The sequence below is a fragment of the Mus caroli genome, chromosome 13, assembly GCF_900094665.2.
Source record: "Mus caroli chromosome 13, CAROLI_EIJ_v1.1, whole genome shotgun sequence".
NCBI classification, from domain to species: domain Eukaryota; kingdom Metazoa; phylum Chordata; class Mammalia; order Rodentia; family Muridae; genus Mus; species Mus caroli.
Window position 1 is genome coordinate 93,131,797 of NC_034582.1, and position 18,583 is coordinate 93,150,379.

General features: G+C 44.1%; 1 protein-coding gene across 1 annotated transcript in view; it reads right to left on the bottom strand.

Moving 5' to 3' along the window:
- The window catches only part of Map1b (microtubule associated protein 1B), a 94,113-nt gene that overhangs the window by 66,520 nt on the left and 9,010 nt on the right, over positions 1–18,583 (bottom strand). The gene's annotated exons all lie outside the window — the stretch shown is intronic.

Genomic DNA, 18,583 nt, shown 5'->3' on the forward strand with positions numbered 1-18,583 from the left:
ATGTGGTTGCTGGGATTTGAACTCAGTACATTTGGAAGAGCAGTCAGTGCTCTTAACCGCTAAGCCATCTCTCCAGCCCCGCTTATGAACTTTTACTACCTGGATTTTACTGAAATTCCTGTGTCAGAAAGGTCATCTGTATCTAGTAGGAGAATGGGAAGAACTTGGCCTGCGCTCTTCGCCAACACTGTGCGGAACGATTTTCAAAGCCATGTGGATGGCGGGCAAGGCTGCACCTTCTCGTATCACTCCTACTGCTTCATCTACAGAGGTTCTGTGGTTTTCAGAGGTTCATAATGGTGTAATGTGTCTCTCTCTACCAATCGCTTTTGTGTGTGTATAAACTGAATGCTCACAGCATATGCCCATCTTTAAGGCTTTATTTAGTTATTTGTAAGAGCTCTCTATAAAACAGGGAAATTGAATTTTTGACTATGAAATTCGAGGCAAATACCTTGAGAACCACTTTCAATTGCATGGTGATACGCCTTAAGTCATGCCATCTGCTGGTCAACAGCAGAAGAGTTGGCAACTACCCATAAGGCCAAGGTAGTATGTGCATTAGTGCTTTTCCCACGCCGGTGATTTTAATACTAGATACCAAAGATGAACAGCTGGCTAGAGGCTTTTTGACTACAGATTTTCGATCACATTCAAATATCAGAGCTATTTAAGTTGGGTAAGAGAGAGAAGGGGTTTCAGCATGCCAAACCCAAAAGGAATGTCGAGTTCTAATTCCTAATCATACTTACTTCTGGAGTGAATATTGATCACAGATAGGTATGTGAGCCCTGTTTAAAGAATCATAGTAATTCAAATTTTGAATTTTGTAATAAGGTGACTTCAGTATGTATTTTTTATTAGAAACATCTCCAAATGAGATTAAAGCCAATGCTTTCGGGTAGTTATGGAGAAGCTGGGGCAAATTCTGATGAAGATGGGTCTCGCCAGCTCATGATCATAAGGGTTTCATGGAATTCAACCAGGAAATGCGACTTAACTTGGGGCTCATGTAAAACAGTAGCTGTGACTCATGTTTACTGGCTCCAACTCCTCTGGGAGCAGATCTAGGAGAAGTAGTGTGTTCCAAGATAATGCAGAAACATCAGCTGAATACAGTAACTGAACCAATGGTCACCGATCATACTCCAATGCACGCAGGTCCATAGCCAAGCACCAGAGCCATCACTGTCCTGTTCAGACAGACAGCAGTTGAGTAGTCACTCTCTTTATAGGAAGCTGCGCTTGGGAGTGTGCTGAGCTGATCTTTGGGGGCTGTGAATCCTTCCTCAGCCCTTGGGAGTTCTGATGTAAACCAAATGCAAGCTATTGCAAGAAGCTGGTCAACTTAGTGCCAGGAGCACAAGGGCAGGGAGGTGGCTCGATCCTTAGGCAGCAGAGGATGTGCAAATCTGAACCTTTCTACAACCAGAAATGAGCAAATGCGAACACTCTGCACCAGGTACATAGGTTTCTAACAATAAAGCTAATGCGGGTGCTTGAGAGGGTAACTCAGTGCCTCCTGTATGCATGGATCCCTTAACACTGGAAAGAGCTGATTTTGTTTGGTTGGGTTTGGGTAGGGGTGGGGGGATGGGATAGCAACTTCCAGACAAGATTTTCCCTGTTGGGTTTGTTAGCTTGAACTAAATGAGAACAATAAATTAAGATCATAGTTTATTTTCTAAAAACTGAATGGGTGTCTGGGGATATGTGAAGAACCTTATGCGATCATACTCATCTATAATCTATAATCCCTCTGAAGGCAGAGACAGACATAGGGAGAGCAAGGCTAGCCAGGGCAACAAGGCAAGACAATATCCCAAAGGCAAAAAGTAACAACAGAAAAAGAGGTAGAGAACCAAGCCTGGACGCACCCTGATGCAGAAGAGCATCTGGCCAGCAACTGAAAAAAACAGAACAAAGTTCAGCCAGGTTGGCTCAGAGCAGGGTCTGGCAGATGGTAATGGTGAAATGACCATGAAAAGCAACCAAGGCGACTTATCGCTCCCCAGCATCCGGGCAAGGAGGTCCTAGCAGGCAGATTCAACCTTATCCCAGAAACCCAAGCCACGGATGAGTCAGATGACAGCCATGTTGAGAGCTTAGCGGGGCCACAAGTGGGGTGGTGGGAAAGATGACCCTGATGTCCCTACAGCAACCTGGGAGAGGAGGATGTGGCCATCTCCAGACAGTAATTTCAGCTCTCCAGAACAAGTAATGACAACCCTTCTGTAACAGCCTTCCCATGATGACAAGGTAGGAGAGCTATCCGCATTCCAAGTGACCCAAGGCGTATTGGCAGACAATTGGAGTGGAGGCAGCATCCCACCAATGAAGAGGTAAGTTCTGCAGAAACAGAGGGTGAGAGTCCATGTCTGAAGTCAGATTTGGTGAAGTCCCCACTCTGCATGGAGCAGAGTCCAGAGACAGCACGTGGCCATGACATCTCCCTTCTTCCCACTCTACACAGGGGCAACGTGACAGGTGGCCTTGACAGTATAGTATTTCTAGAACCCTCAAACACATCCCAGGGTCCTTCCAACCACGTAGCCAACCCAGAACTGCAATTGACAACTGTTGGTCAAATTAGTAGCCTTCAGAATCTTACCCCTAAAGCGCCACTCACCTAAACAAAGCCCCGCTCGGGAAAAAGATCTGAAGAGCAAACAAAAAGCCGGGCTTGGTGGTGCTCGCCTTTGACCCCAGCACTTGGGAGGCAGGCTTATCTCTCTGAGTTCGAGGCTAGCTTGGTTTACAAAGGGACATCCAGGGCTAAACAGAGAAACCCTGTTTTGAAACCTCCACCCCCACAACGCCCCCCAAAAAGGGAGGAAAATAAAGCAACTCAGCCGCCACCCTCCCAGGCAGAGCAAGAAAAGGATGGAAAGATGAGGTGTATGTATGCAATGTCATCCCTGACAAGAAAATACGGTCTGGACCCAAAGAAACTAAATTCTAAGGAGGGTCTCAGCGGCCCAAGTGCACTGCAAAAGGTTTTAAACTCTCCAATTTCCAAACAACCAACATCCCCCACCCCAACAGTTTCAAAGGATCTCTAATGTGGGTGGCCCTGGAGCTCACAGACCCCGTGTCTCCTCCACAAGAAAAGGGGCTTAGACAGGTTAGAGGCAGTTTCCCTGTCTGGTTCTCTGAAAGCCTGACAGAAATGGGGAGAGAGGCTTTGTCCTTTAGGGTAGTGTCTTATTCTCAGAACTCTAGCCTGCTATCGGAACTGATTTTAGGTAGTGGAAAACGACCTCTGATACTTGCCAGACTTCCCCTGTGAGGTGTGGCTGTTGAAGCTAGTTAGTCAATGCCATTGCACAGGTGAGCAGGCCGAGGTTCTGAGGTGCCCAGGGTCCCACAGCTAAGCCAGGCTGCACTTGGGCCTACACTAACTCTTCCAACTTAGAGCTCTCAGATTGCTTCAAACATGAAAACAACTCGCCCTGCCCATACAGAAAAGGATTTTCTTATTTTTTAGAATTATTGTTTTTTTTTCTTCTCTATATCCAAGTCTATGTTTACATTTGTTGGAAGAAGTGAAAAAGGTTGTTAAACTCCAATCCGGGCTCAGAAACTCTATGACACCCGGCTTCCATCTTGCACCTTAACTTATTTTTCCATCTGGGAAGACAAGAGCTCTAGCCTGAAACACAACAAATCGGACTTGAACATCCTCTATCCCCGCCATCATGAAAAGCAAACATTTTGAAGACGGATGGGACCAGCTGCCTGTATCCTCTTTCTACCCAGCAGCCACCCTGGCTGGGCCTTGTTGTTGCTTTTTTTCCAGAGCCATTTTCTGCAGCAGGGCCAGGGCCACTGTGGGCTCTGAGAAGACTGATGCGGCCCTGCTTTTGTAAGGCAAGGGGGCGATTTCCCAGGCTTGCTTTGTGTCCCTGCTCAGTCACTAAGTGATAGACAGCGCTGCAGCGCCTATCTCTGTTCATCCGGCCAGTGTGTGTGTGTGTGTGTGTGTGTGTGTGTGTGTGTGTGTGTGTTTCTGTGCTTTCAAGGTTTTTCCTCTCCTTTTAAAAACTTCTCCTATGAAGTAAGACAGCAGTTATTCGTAGGAAAATTTATCAGAACCAAATTCTTCTTAGTGGGAAAAAAAAAGGCAGTAGAATTTCTCTCCTCGTGCTAATCCCCTGTTTGACATGCAATGACATCATCCTATAGGGAGGAGGGTGGGTGTGGACAGGAGACAATGTAATGTCTGCTATAATTACAGGGTTTAATATGCAGGATCAGGGAGGTGGATGTGAGCTACAGGCAAGCCCTTCTCACCAGGCCTTGTGGGGGGAGGGGGAGTGAATATAATGGGGCTCAGTAATGCACTTGAGGGGGTCTTGCTGTGGCAATACCAAAAGGAGCAGAAATCAAAGGACTACACTGGCCAGCCTTCATTTTCTGATGCAAAAACATCTCCTAGAGACCAGTGAAGTAAAACTGCATTTCCCCCACTATTGAGGCCCATTGAACTGCAGTGTCCCAAAAGACAACACGAACAGATACAAAAACTCACAAGCACAGACAGAAAAGAGCATTTTAAAAAGCACTGCTACACCATACACTCATAGCACAAAATATCCACACAGCGCCTGGCATATGGATGATGCACTGATTTACATGACGGAAACTAATATCATCAGCGTTTTGAGTGTTAAATAACCTAAGTCCCTTTTAAAAACATAGGTTTCTGAGATGGATCAAAAATGATAAGACAGTAGCTAGCACATTCTCTAACCATGGCATTTACAGACTGCCTGCCTCCATTAGACAGGATTAAAAAAGCTGGTGGGCTACCTTGGTGGCAGACTCAAACAGTCTAATATGCCTTGTCCAATGTATGCATTTTTCAAGCAATTCATACATAGCCACTCCTAGAGTGACATGAAGAATTGGTGTGCGGCTTCTTTTGGTAGGTGTCGAGGCTATAGGAAGGGATTGCTGTTTGAACTGTACCATTGGGAAAACAGGGATTTCAATTGGTTTCAAGGTGGGAAGGACTTTGATTAGACAAAGAGAAGTTTAAAAAAAAAAGAAAAGAAAAGAAGAGAAAAGAAAAGAAAAGCTTGGCTCTAGGGAATTTGGAGCTAATATTGTGAGAAAATTAGAAGCTCAACGTAACCACTTATATGAGTGGCGCTGCACAGAGTGGCCAACGGTATGCTAAGTTTGAACGGTCAGGATGCAGCAGAGGTCCCGGCTTTCCTGACACTTGTTAGCATTCATTCCCCTGAAGGGGTGAAAGCTCTCCTCACCACTACAGGTATTTATTTCCCTTCTTAAGACCATGTATCTGAAAACCTGAAGAACAGAAGATAGCATTCTTGGTGAAATATTGGTTTATAGTTCAAAATAGCTGCATATTACTTAGGGAAGGGACACCATGGCAGATGACCTTCAATGTGATGTCACAGCCCTGGAGAAGTTCAGGGGAGAGGGGCCCTGCAAGGTAAAAGTCAGCTCAGTAAGACTCACCCCAAAAGAGCAAGACAAACAGTAAGAGGGTGTTCTGCTAACTACGATGGAGCAAGCCAACCTTACGGGGGGACTCTTACATACACGAAAATAAATGAAGTGAGTGAAAATAAACGCAACTCGCTCTAGAAAAATATGGCTTATGAATCATCTCAAAGACTGTAACACGCTGACAGCTTTGAATGGCAGATTTCCGCAGACAGAGATTCTGCCGCACAATGGGTGCTTCAACTTGGGCTGAGTTGAAGAAGTGGGTTGACATGGAGACAGACAAGAAGATGCTCTGAGGTTCCAAATTCACGAGTCTTTGAAGGACTCATGAAAAGACACTACTAATGACAACAAACATGGCCATGGTGATTTGCATGGTGGCATGCAAAAAGGTACGTCGAGGGGGAAGCCTCACGGGAGAAGAAATGCATACAAAGCAATCAAAGTATCCATTTTAGCATGTTTCACCCAAGGAGGAAAGCTGCATATTAATAGCATCATTTAATATGGCCTCACTATCTCCACCCTTCACATAGCATGTAGCTCCCGAATACTCATAAATCCACTGTGTGTAGAACAGGGTCTTCGGTAAGGAAACTGAGGCACAGGGCATTGACGTATAACATGGAGCTTGCATTTGAACCTGTGTGGTCCAGCCCTAACTGTTCTGCTCACTCCCCCTTGACCTGTTCAGTCAGACTCAGGAAGGCTGGAGAGGCTCGAACTCAGTCCTTTACACCTGTCCATAATTCTAGGCTGCAAGACACACTTTGGGGGAAACCAGTCTCATTTCTTGAGTCTTCCTCCCCTTAAGAACCAAAGAGAGCCGAGTCTAGATGAGGCCTCTGTGGTTGGCAACCTGGACTGGATAGAGTTCAGGAAATGTCCCTGTAAGGGGAGGCGGCATTGGGTGGGACTCAAGGGGTATCGTGAGATTCCCGAAGGAGGGTATGGAACCTTGCCTGTTGACAGATGCTGAGCCTAGAAGAACATTTCCAGGGAGAAAACAAACAGAACTCAAAATGGAACCTTTTGAAAAAGCTCTACAGCATAAGATAAAATGAATACTCTGGCCTGAGAGTCAGTGGAAAATTATATCTTAAAAAAAAAAGGTTTTCTTAAAGGAACAAAGCAGACTTCTGGAAAATAATGGTATCCCCAAAATTAATTTAGACATGTCTTCTATGAAATGATAGAGAGCCACCCAATGTTGAGTGAGCCACCATGCAAGCAAGCAGCATCACGATGACCTATGAAAAGCAAACAGTAGAGATAACCAGCCTGGCGGACACTGGAGCACCCTCACTTCCTATGAATCCTGTAAACAAAGGCAGGCAGGAGGATGCTGAGTCTCTGAGGACCTCTCTGAGCACTGTGGTTCCATTACAGCAGAACCTCAGTAACAGTTACAACCAAAACCCCTGAGTTCTGATGCCCCTATGTTTAAACGCGCTGGTTTCTTTCTCTGGTCCCTGGAGTTACTGATGCCACCAACCAATTGTCACTAATCACGTGTCTCTCGGTGGTCAGTGAAAACTCGTGCCAGCCTTCTAGCTTTTTTCTTACATCTCAACAGAATAATGTAAAGTCTTCTGAAAAATACTTATACATTTAACGCTTACCATCTTTATAGAAAGATCTTAAATAATTTCCATCTCCCTCTTCCTATTTCCTAGGCAATAGAGGATTGTAAGCTTTCGGTGATCCTCACAAAGTCTACAACAAAACCAAAAACAACCCTGCATCCTCTACAACGAGGCAGTGCAGACTGCTAACCTAGGAAATATAAGTAGCGACCATCATCCTTCGTAAGCACAAAAGAAAAAGACTTTTGCTGAATTTCACCCGTGAAGGCCCTTCCCTTGTCATCCTTGGAGGACCTGTTCCTCTGTCATATGCTAGATGGCGCTACACTCTCCTCTCCTCCTTAGCAGTTGGAGACACATACTTGTGTGACTGAGAAGTGCCTCTGAATCTTGATGGACAGTTAGTTCCAACCACAGGAGAGTGTGTGGGAACAAACGCTTGTTTATTAATTAATTAATTAATTAATTAATTAATTAACTAATTAATATATCACATCGTTATTAGCCCTCTTATATGACAGGGCCCCAGACTCCGCAGACAAGCAATACCCATTAGGGACAGTGAGCAGGTGAGTGTGAACAGTTACATTTTGATTCATCCCAGTAAGTTCTCCTGTTCTACTCTGAATGCCCAAGAACTTCATACAAACACATCTTGGCTTGACCCATCGGCTATGTTCACAGTTAACAGCTATGGCTACCTTTGCATGTAAAGCATTTTACCAAATATATAAGTGACTTTTTTTTTTTTTTTACTATGAGTTGATGTTATCAAAAAAAAAATAGCAGAACATTAAGTGTAAAAGGATCTTTGAGATAAAGTTTAGAAAACACTGAAGTTCAAGAATTTTTCCATAAGAGCACACATCTACTCAACAGAGGTCATTCAAGCCCAGGTTGTCCATCCCAGGCCCACCTGTGGAGGGCTCTGACTCTCTCTCTCTCAGAAATTGGTCGCTTGTTTTTGCCAAGTCTCTGAAAGTTGATAGTTTGTAAATAAATATCCAACACCTTCATGTTTAAAGGAAATCTATAACAACAAAAAAAGTGCTAATAATGTAAGCAATGACTGCACGTTTTCATTTGTCTAACATGGCTTATTTTTCACTCTGTAAAGTGGCTCTAGTTTCTTGAGCCAGTGATTTCTCACGACTCACCATCTTGACCTTGTCTGCCTAGGTCCTGGCATTACCCTCTAAGGCTCTTTAACTTAAAGCCTCTTTGTCTCTGTGGTTAGGAGACAACCACATTCCTCCTTCTTTCTCACAAGGAAAAGGAGCGGGATCCGAAAGTTAGACTCCTGGAAGGTTCCGTCCTGAAATCTGCTCTGTGATTAATTTAAGGTCTTGCTTTTACTTACTCAAAGTATGCTTTTGTTTATTTCCTTTATTGTTTTTTTTTTTCTTTCTGAATTGTAAATTGGAACTTCTGTTGTTTTTGTTGCTAACTATTTTCAAATTTGCGAGGAGTCTGTTTACCAGGCATAGAGAATCCATTTGCTGTGTGAAGTTTGCTTAGGTTGCCAGCAGCAGAATGTCTACGGAGAGAAGCCTATTTCTAGATGACCCCATGGAGTGAGTTAATTTGACACATTATTTCATTTGTATTTATACACTGGAATGATATTCCAAAGGCACAAAATAATCTCTGTTCTATGTATAAAACAAGAAAACAAAAAGCAGACAGGACATAATAGCATAACCAACCGTGATGTAAGGCTTATTTAAAAAACAAAACACTGACCTCATGCCTAAAAATAACCCAAACCAACATGGTTTGTAAAAAACATGACTGTGATTGGAGAGTAGGGAGACACACTATTTTTAAAATTCAAGTGGAAATATGAAAGCAAGATAGAAGCAGATAACATGGAGGTTGTGTGTGAATGAATGATATGTGTGAAGGCCCAATGCAAAACCAAGCGACAGTCAGATGAGGGGGGCTCTGTTACTGTTTGCACATAGAAAACTTTTTTTCTCCTAGAGTATATTCTAAGTCACAATGAGAAGCATATTTTAGCAACCACGTTGATCAGTGATAGCTGGTTATCCTTGTCAACCACGATGTACTGTCACGGTAGCATGTGCTACACTTTCATACAGGTAACAATGTAGAGGGGTTTTCATCAGTGTGGCTGGGGGCATGGCACGTTTCCCTGTGATGTTATGGCATCCCTTAAAAAAAACAGTGTTTCCCAGATCTATTAGGAGTTTATGCACCCTCGATTGCTTATGCTCCTATAGTGTACAACTGTAATTTAAAAGCGAAGTGATACACCCCCCCACCCCACCCCCCCACACACATTATGAATATAAGTGGAAATATAAGTGGCTCCAAAATGTAAAATTTTAAGATATTTTGGGCAACAAGCTTTTATAAACGATTTCACTTTCCATGCCTTTTTAGATCAGGGGTTCTCAACCTGTGGGTCGCAACCCCTTTCAGGTCAAACAATCTTTCACAGGGGTCGCTACAAGACGTCCTGCGTATCAAATATTTGCGTTATGATTTATAACAGTAGCAAAATCACAGTTCTGGAGTAGCAATGAAAATACCTTTATAGTTGGGGGTCACCACAACATGAGGGAAAATGTATTAAAGGCTCTTAGCATTAGGACGGCTGAGAGCCACTGCTCTAAATCTTGACTGGATTTTGTGTTTAGTGGCTTCTTAAAGGATTGTGGGGTGGAGAAATCAACTACACTTTACATTACACTTTCAGAGAGGAGGAGGGTGTGGCTGGGGCTCTGTGGCCCCTTCAGTGATGCTGCCTGTGCGTCTAATAAATGACAATACTCGCTTAAAGGGTGAACTAAAAAAGAGAAAGAGAAAGACATCTCATCCTGTCTCTCTCCTCTCTGCTATCTTTAAAGACATCACTCTAGAAAGAAGAAGGAAGAATACATTTCCAAACCCATATTTACTACAAATAGTTTAACTATGTCTTAACTGATTCAGGGAGTCTAAGTGAATTCTGACGTGTTTGCTTAAAACAAAACAAAACAAAACAAAACAAAACAAAACAAAACAAAAGGACTGTATCACTGAATTTGTAAAACTTGGAGAATAACCCCTCAAAAAGTTATCAACAGAACCTTAAGTGACTGACCACCATACTGTTGTCAACATACATTATCACCAATGGCACTATTACATACATACATTTTTCTTTCAAGTTTCAGCATGCCCTGTGAAGGTTTTCTGTAAACACACAATGTCATATAGGATTGGATACATACATTAACGTAAGCCTTTAGAAAAAAAAATAATCAAACTGAGTTGGGGAAAATTGAGCCATTGCCTTAAAGGCCGAATATGTAAGCCAGGCAGCATTGGCACACACAGAGGCAGAGGCAGATAAATCTCAGAGTTTAAGGCCAGCCTGGTCTACAGGGGGAGTTCTAGGACAGCCAGGAAATAACAGGGAAACCCTGTCTCAAAAAACAAAAATGAATAGATAAATGAATAGATAGATAGATAGATAGATAGATAGATAGATAGATAGATAGATAATGAATGAATATGGCCTCAGATGGCAATAGCCAATCACAAGCCATATTACCATGAAAATCACTTTTCCATCTGGATAACCCGGGCTCTCTGGTAACGATCACCTGCACACACATTGTTGGTAATAATCTGATTTGATCATAGCTCCCCAAGGGTATTTATATCTGCACGTACTGACTTGTTAAATTATGCCGTGCTAATTGATGGTTCACATGACAAGATATGCATAGCTGATCATGCTCATTAAAATGCAGGCTATTCTCAATTATGTGCAACAAACGATGTGCCTGGGACTTTTAACACACTCAAACCACACTGAATCCCCGACTTTATAGGCTGCAATCCTTCGGCCTTCTTCCAAAACTTGTGCATAAGTACTTAGTTTGAGGCATAAAGCAGGACCAAATGCCAACATGCACATTCTTATTTAAATGGGAAAAGACAATGACATAGATAGAAACACCCACAGATCTGAGTCTTGAAATACTTTCCACACAGGTGTCTGCTGTTGTGCAAATACAGTTAAGTTGGTCTGGCTCACAGTTTCTACAGGGAGAGAGAGGAAAAGGCTAGGGCTAAGAGCCCCTGTCCTGGGAAGTCAATGCTCTGAGCATCCCGAGGCTGTGACTGTTTCCCGACTGACAGTCCTAGTAGGTGCGACAGGCAGATTTTTGAAATAAAGTTTCTTTCATAGACCTTTCAATCCTGGTTTTTCAAATATGTTAAGGGGCTGAAAAGATGGCTCAGGGGTTAAANGCATTCATTAGCTGCTCTTCCAAAGGACCCAGGTTCAGTTCCCAGAACTCACATGACAGCTCATAACTGTCTACTTAACTTCAGTTCCAGGGGATATTTCCCTACCCCCCACCCCGTCATACACACACACACACACACACACACACACACACACACACACACAATGTTTTCCCCCTGAGCTGCACCATCTAAATTTTGCACTGAGAAGATACTTGGAATTCTAGCTGAAGAACAGGCACTCCTTAATCTGAGCAGGCATGCAGTGCATCTGTCTAGTGCAGTTAACTGGCAGCTTGCACTGATCTTTTGCAAGTGTGGTCTCCCAGCCGAAAGCTTAAAAGCTGTGAAGACTCCACCAGGGGGCTGCAGAGCTGTTCACCGTATCAGCATCATTCACCTAGGCAGCTCATTCACCTAGGCAGCAGGACATAGCCCATCGCTGATCCTTTCTCTCAGCTTTTGTTTTATTTTTGCCAGATGTGGTATTTGGGGCTGAATTTCAGGAACCCAAAGGCAACCCCGTGAGGCGGGGGGCTCAGGGCCAGGTATGGTGCACTGACCACTTAGCTACTCCATCCTACACTAGCCTCGAGAGGCTTCCCCAGGAATCTATGCATTTGGGCCAGACACTCAGCAGTGACTGTTCTCACAACGACTGAAATCCCATTTTATTAAGGAAAAACTGGCTTAAGAGCAAAGGGCAGACATAAGGGCCTTTCCTCCGTGACAATAAGGGCAGTCCTTAAGGTGCTGGGTTTTAAATCAGTCCTTCCAAATCCTGTGGCAACGCTTAGCAGCAACCGTTTGAATCTTTTAAACTGAGGTGTGGTGCACTCTCTGGGCTTGCAATGCTTGCTTTGAATCACATACTTCTCCTCTGAAATCCTATACGGACTGTCTCATCTTATGTTCTGTGAGCATTTGTCTCACTCCTTCTAAGCCCTGGAAGAGTTTATTAAAGTCACATTATTTTTGTCTTGTTTGTGTTAGCTGCCCAGGCCCTGCAGCTCATGTTTAAGGTGTGTCTCTGGGGGAAGTACTCTTCATTTTTCCACATGTCTCCAGGACCAAGGAAATATGACTTCACACAATAGCTATCACCCTCAGACTGCAGCGAGAAAACAAAGCCAGCGAGCCCTGGAGTATAATGTTTGGAGATACTTGATCGTTGCCGCGGTAGCGTTTAATTAGTCTTGGGTTGCTGCTGGGGGCGGAGTGCTGGTACCTGGGCAACCTTTGTCACCACGGGTTGGAACAATCAAAACATAGAGCTTGTTAGGGTTTTCATTTCACTCCCGGTCTTGAGGAATAGAGAACAAAAAGCTCTTCTATGTCAGTCTCTGTGTTTGTCTGCCTCTCTCTCTCTCTCTCTCTCTCTCTCTCTCTCTCTCTCTCTCACACACACACACACACATGCAGACACACACAGACACACAAACACACAATTTGTAGATTAAGGAAGTGCTTTCTTTGTAAAATAACAGTGAGTTTTAAAGGAATGAATGATATCTTTTCCCATCTAGATTATGAACAGTGGGCATATCTTCTCCCACAGTTCCCTTCACCCCTCTTTGCTTATTAATAGGTACACAACACCAAGTGCCTGAAATTCAAGAAGCAATCTTTCAGTTTGTGTTTCATCTGTTCCCTCATCTGCCAGTCTCCCTAGCACATTGCTACAAATGCTGGACATGGACCACAAAGACCCAAATGGTGGCCGGAAGCAAGTGTGGGACTGCGGGCGTGACAGTTCACTACTGTTGTGTGTTTTTAGACCCCGAGTAAAATTACAGGCACTTTAGTTCCCCCCCCCCCCAAAAGAAGAAGAAAAATGCACGGAGGCCGCCTGTGATGTCTCCTTGCTGAGCAGTGACAGCAGCTGCTCTGGATTGCACTTAGCTGCACTTAATGGCCAGTTATTGGCATTCCCTAACACGGTCCCTGAGCCCAGGCAGACCACTTCATGCCACGGTCTTGCCTACGCTGGTCTGTATGGAGTAGTTCCACAGTGCCCATTAGGAACGGCTTGAGAGCCATTACTGTCGGCAGACTAAAACATCCTTTCTACTCAGGTTTTTTTTTTTTTGAGAAGTGAGATGAATAGTTATTTCTAGGTGGTGTGAACAAGCTGTCATTAACTCCCTGGGGGATGAAGGCACCTGAACACAGAAATGACACGGTGGTGTGTGTGTGTGTGTTTCCTTTATGTTGGCCATACCTGTGTCAAAGGAGGGAACTCGCCTACTGTGCTAGGCTGTGAATATAAAGAACCCCTGACACTTGAAAGCCAAGAGGCATGCAGCTCTTACAGGTATCAAAAGCCTCATGCCACAGACACCACAGGACTCCGAGTCCAGTGTGACTTTGGGCTGTTTTGACAATGGCAGGCTCTGTGCTGTGATCTGGACCCATCAGTCTGAAGGGGACAATAGGACGGCGGCAGATATGGCTAAGGGAGAGCAAGCAGGCTGCCCTCCCTGCAAGCAGGCTAGGCGGGCTTGAGAGGGAAGGCCGATGGAGGCTAGGGGTTTGCAATAAAATAACTCTTTCCCAGGCAGGCACCATTTACCTCAGTGAGTATGGTTATTTCATGAAAATAAGGCTTGTCATTTTAACGACTGAGTTCCTCCTGTCACCTTGGACAATGACGTAATGACAAAGGATAAAGGAACCTTGTGGGCACGTTGACAGGGGCCCTACCCTGACTATGTACATAGGTCAGAGGAAGCAGCAGGACAGAGCCTTGCCTAACCTGTGGTCACAGGTTCCCTGAGTGGCACATCATCAGTCCCTGGAATGCAAAGGGACGATGCATGTATGTGCTTTGTTGCTTAAAGGCTGAGAGCAAGGCTGTAAACTACATCCATGACTCTCTGTTGTAGAGCAGTGGTTGCACTCTAAGCATACACAACTAAGTCATAATTCTACGCAATGGCTAGCTATCCAGGACTAGACACAGAAATATGACAAAGCCTAGGGTCATGGTTGAGGTTTTTTTTCTTTTTCTTACAACTCTGCCAGCAAATGTTAGACAGGAGACCTTGACTCACTAATGTGAAAGGAAGGGAAAGACTCGCCTGACTGAAACGTAAAGGATCGGTTTTAACTCTCTAACCTAAGCCAATCTCCGGAAAGGATATTTTTAGCAGTCTCTCAGCACAGACCTAAAGATGCTTGCCTGCGGTTTGCTTATCTTTCATCCACTACAGGGAAGGTACGAGTTCTCAAGCAGAACCGCCCATGTACACCTTTCAGAATCAATCACAGACAAAAGAAGGCTTTCGTGAATGTGATCTAGTAGCTAGTGGCGATAGAACTAATGTAAATACGCTAGAGTTGTGCTATTAATTCAGCTGACTAAGACAGTAAACCACAGGAAATGTGAGTCTCTTAAAATTGGCAGACACTACAGTCACTTGTGGTTGAAGAGAGAAGAGGAAACAGTGGTGGATGGAGAGGATGAGGTTTGGAGGGACTGGGTCATTGCAGTAAGGGAGACAGCCAGGGCTATCACCCTACATCACCATCCTTGTGTCCAGCGTGGTAGGCCATGTTGCAGATGGTCTAACCTCTGCCCTGGCTCTACTCTTGCACTGTCTTCATTTTGCCCAAAGAACTGAGAGCAGTGCTGAAAATATTATCTACGATTAAACTGGAAGAGTCTTGCCACCTCCAGACAAAAGAAGAGCTCTGTGCCTTCTGAGAATGCCCATGGCAACTGCTTCTAAGGATTGTCTTTAATATAAATTAAAAAAGGATTACAAGAGGGAAGCCAGACATATATCAGGAACTCGGTATTTCCCACAGACAGTAAGAATCACCATACATACCAGTCACGCACATACAGATCTTCCTTGTGGAGATGAGAGATGGCTACTCACTTATATTTAGTTCCCCAGAAGGTCGGCTACCATGTGTTCACACACATTTATTCAACTGGCCTTCCTTCTGAAGCAGAAGTAAGCATTCTGAGTCACAAACAAAGAGACTGAGATATGAAATGTTTAAGTGTCCAAGGCCACTCAGAAACACCCATGACAGAGCTAAGGACAAATGTGGGAAGCTGGCTCCAGAATCTGTAACTGTACTGTAATTGTCAATTACAATCTGTAAATTGTAATCTGTACTGATGGCAAGAAAAGGGTTATCAAAAAATTTAACCATTTTAAAGAACAGATAAAAATGACAACGTGAGATAAAAGAGACTATTGCTCTCTCTCTCTCTCTCTGTATGAGAAGGCTTTCCCCAGTCCAGGGGATTATGGGATACTGTCTATACCCTCAGAAGATAAGTTCCCCTGTAACTATATACACCAAGGTCTACAGTTAAACCTGGGAAAGAAACAACAGAAATGGAAGCCAGTCAAACTCTATGCGTCATGGCAGACTTGAGCTTCCATAGAAAGTTTTGCAGATTCTTATTCCTGGAGACCTGCAACAATGAATGACTCAAGTCCAACATCATTAAGGCACAAAAATCACATACACGAACAAAAGGTTTATGATGGTGTGTGCACTCAGAAATAGAAGGGCATATAAGAGTGCTCGATGTCGCAGAGACTCAGCTGCAGAGCCCTCTCTTGAGTGAAAGACTGGGCTGTTCTCTCAGGACCCCTGTGCCTATCGGTCCAGCTCTGACTTGGCCAGAAAGCTTCGGTGAGAGCAATCCACAGAGAATGGCCTTGGTGCACAGCAGGAGTGTTCTGAGTGACCTCAAAAGCCGGTCCATGCTCAGGTGGTTTGAGAGACCTACGCAGACTTCAGTGACTGACCAATCTAAAAATCACACAGTCAGCGCTCTCCAGGATTTCATGATCTCTGGACTGACGTCTTCAAGAAGTCACACTGTGCCAACCCACCTACTATGCAGAAGGCAACCTACATTCCAGGCCCCGAATGACTAACTAGGGTGATCTTGAGTGAGACCTGATTCGCCTCCCAATGCACTCCAAAGCCTCAGTACAAAGTCTAAACTAGTATGAGAGTTAATTCCAGATACATGGTCTGCCCTTTGCAATTTAAGGCAGCCACCAACTCTTCATAGATGACCTCTGATTCCTAAGAAAAGCAAAAGAAATAACAGCCAACATGACTGTACGGCTCATCTGATTAGCACCTGAGCCCTTGGCTCCTCAGTCTCAGAGGATGACCAATATCCTACTGTCATGACTGCTAGCTGTAAACTTACCAAACCAAATCAATCAACCAATGGGGGGAGGGAAGAGGGACCTGTTTGATGTCTAGGGTGCAGGACTTTATGACTTTCAAGACAGAAGTGTGACAGAGGTCATGCCGGTTCTATTACTCAGCTCATCTTCCCAGTGTATGGCGCACGATAGCTAGCATCCATTTAAACAGTTTTACAGTGACTGAATGGCTTTTTTGTTTTGATAGACTCCGTCCCTCGTCTTATTCCTTTTCTCCAAGTAGACTTAGATTCTTGAAACTCTAAATGAGGGTGACTCGGCTGGTTCCACTGTAAGCGGCGTGTGAGACACACCACATGGTTTGTACTGAGTTTCAAGCAAGTGGGGAAGGGACCACTAGACTCAAACACGCTTAGAACTCTTAAGTAAGGACCATCTTACAACCTTACTCACCCCAGTCTGTGTCCTTGACCTTTAACCTCTTTCCACCGCACACTCAAGATGCACTCTGAATTGTGCTTTTGTCGATGACAGGTTGAGGGTTTGGTTAGCAACAGGCTTTAGATTTTGGATTAAAGGTTTTAGATTTGGGGGTTAGAGATGCAAATGTCCCAAACTCCAAATCTCCAAAATCCAAGAATGTCTGGTGTTAAACATTTTAGGTAAGGAATACTCAGCCGTAGCACAGTCTTGCTCAGAAAACTTCATGACTCCACAGGGGCACCACTCCCTTGGCTCTGCTCAGAGGGAAGCTGGGTCCTGCACAGCCTGGAAAGGAATGGTCCTAACATTAACCGGCTCTGCAGCTGGCTATGATGCTAGGGATGCTGAATGTCTGGAAGCCAGTCCTCAAATCAGCACTGAGCACTGCTGACATCACTAGATAGGTGACCCACTCTTAAAGCAGGTGACAGCGAGAAGATGGAGAGACGGAGTACTAACATGGTAATTTAGAGAGAGCTCTCTGTCTAGTCTCCAAGAGTAGTCCAAGCTAGGCCTTTAGGCTGGAAAGAGTGAATTCTTCTGCAGCTTTTTTTTTAACTTTTCATTTTTGCAATGCACATTTGTCATCATAGGAAGGCAGTCCAAATATGAATGTATACAATGAAAGCCACATGTGTAGAAATGAAAAAAAAAAACGTCTTACAAAACAGAAAGCCAGAACGACCTACAGAGAAGTGACAGAAACTTGGCATTTAGTTGCTGAAACAAACACACTTGTTGGCAAATGGCACTTATCTTCTGTCAGATGGTTATGGAGGTTTGCAAGACAGAAAAATAAAACACAATAATGACCAGAGCAAACACCTTAAGCTGTACCTAGCCTTTAGCAAATTATGTGCTGATGGTCCCTAGATAACTTCCTCCCCGCCCCCCACCCTGCCCAAACCACACCCACATCATCCACCATGTTCTCTACAGTTTTTTTTTTTTTTATTAGCACATTCAGTTCTCTGCTGGAAAGCTACAGTAGATGGTCACTGAAATGGGTGGGTTTTATTCTATCCTCAAAGTCAAAAGGAAAACGCAGGGGAGAGGTGCCACAGCCATCTTGCTGAGTTAAGAGTGACTCCAGAAGTCATTTACATTCCACACAAGTGGCTTTGAATCTCAGTGCACATGGGGTAGTGGGATATGATCTAGTCATGTAAGAGAGACCGACCTTCATGCCTGATGTTCTGTCAATGCCAATAAGAACTCATAGAAGAGAGGCATATAGCTAGGAAAGTCTTGATTTTATGTACGGCTCAAGTGGTAGTCAAGAAATAAAATGTAGTATCATTTCCATGGTGACCCTTCTGAAAAGACACACCTGGGTTGAGAGAATTCAATAGGAGCCAGAATCTTCTCTTATTATGTCCAAATGGGACCAGATAGAAGGAATTCATAGCTCAGAAAGGAGGAAGAAATGAATCTGCATCATCGAGGCCCAGATAGGTGGGTGGGACACATCCTCTTGGAGGGAACAGCTTTACATATGACCAGTGCTTGCGTCCTTACCTTTGATTCTCTTATTCTGAAAGAAAGGCTGTTTTTACAGCAGCTTGGAACATCAGGTTCTTTCCCACACTAAGGAGCTGAAAACATCTTTTGTGTCTGAAA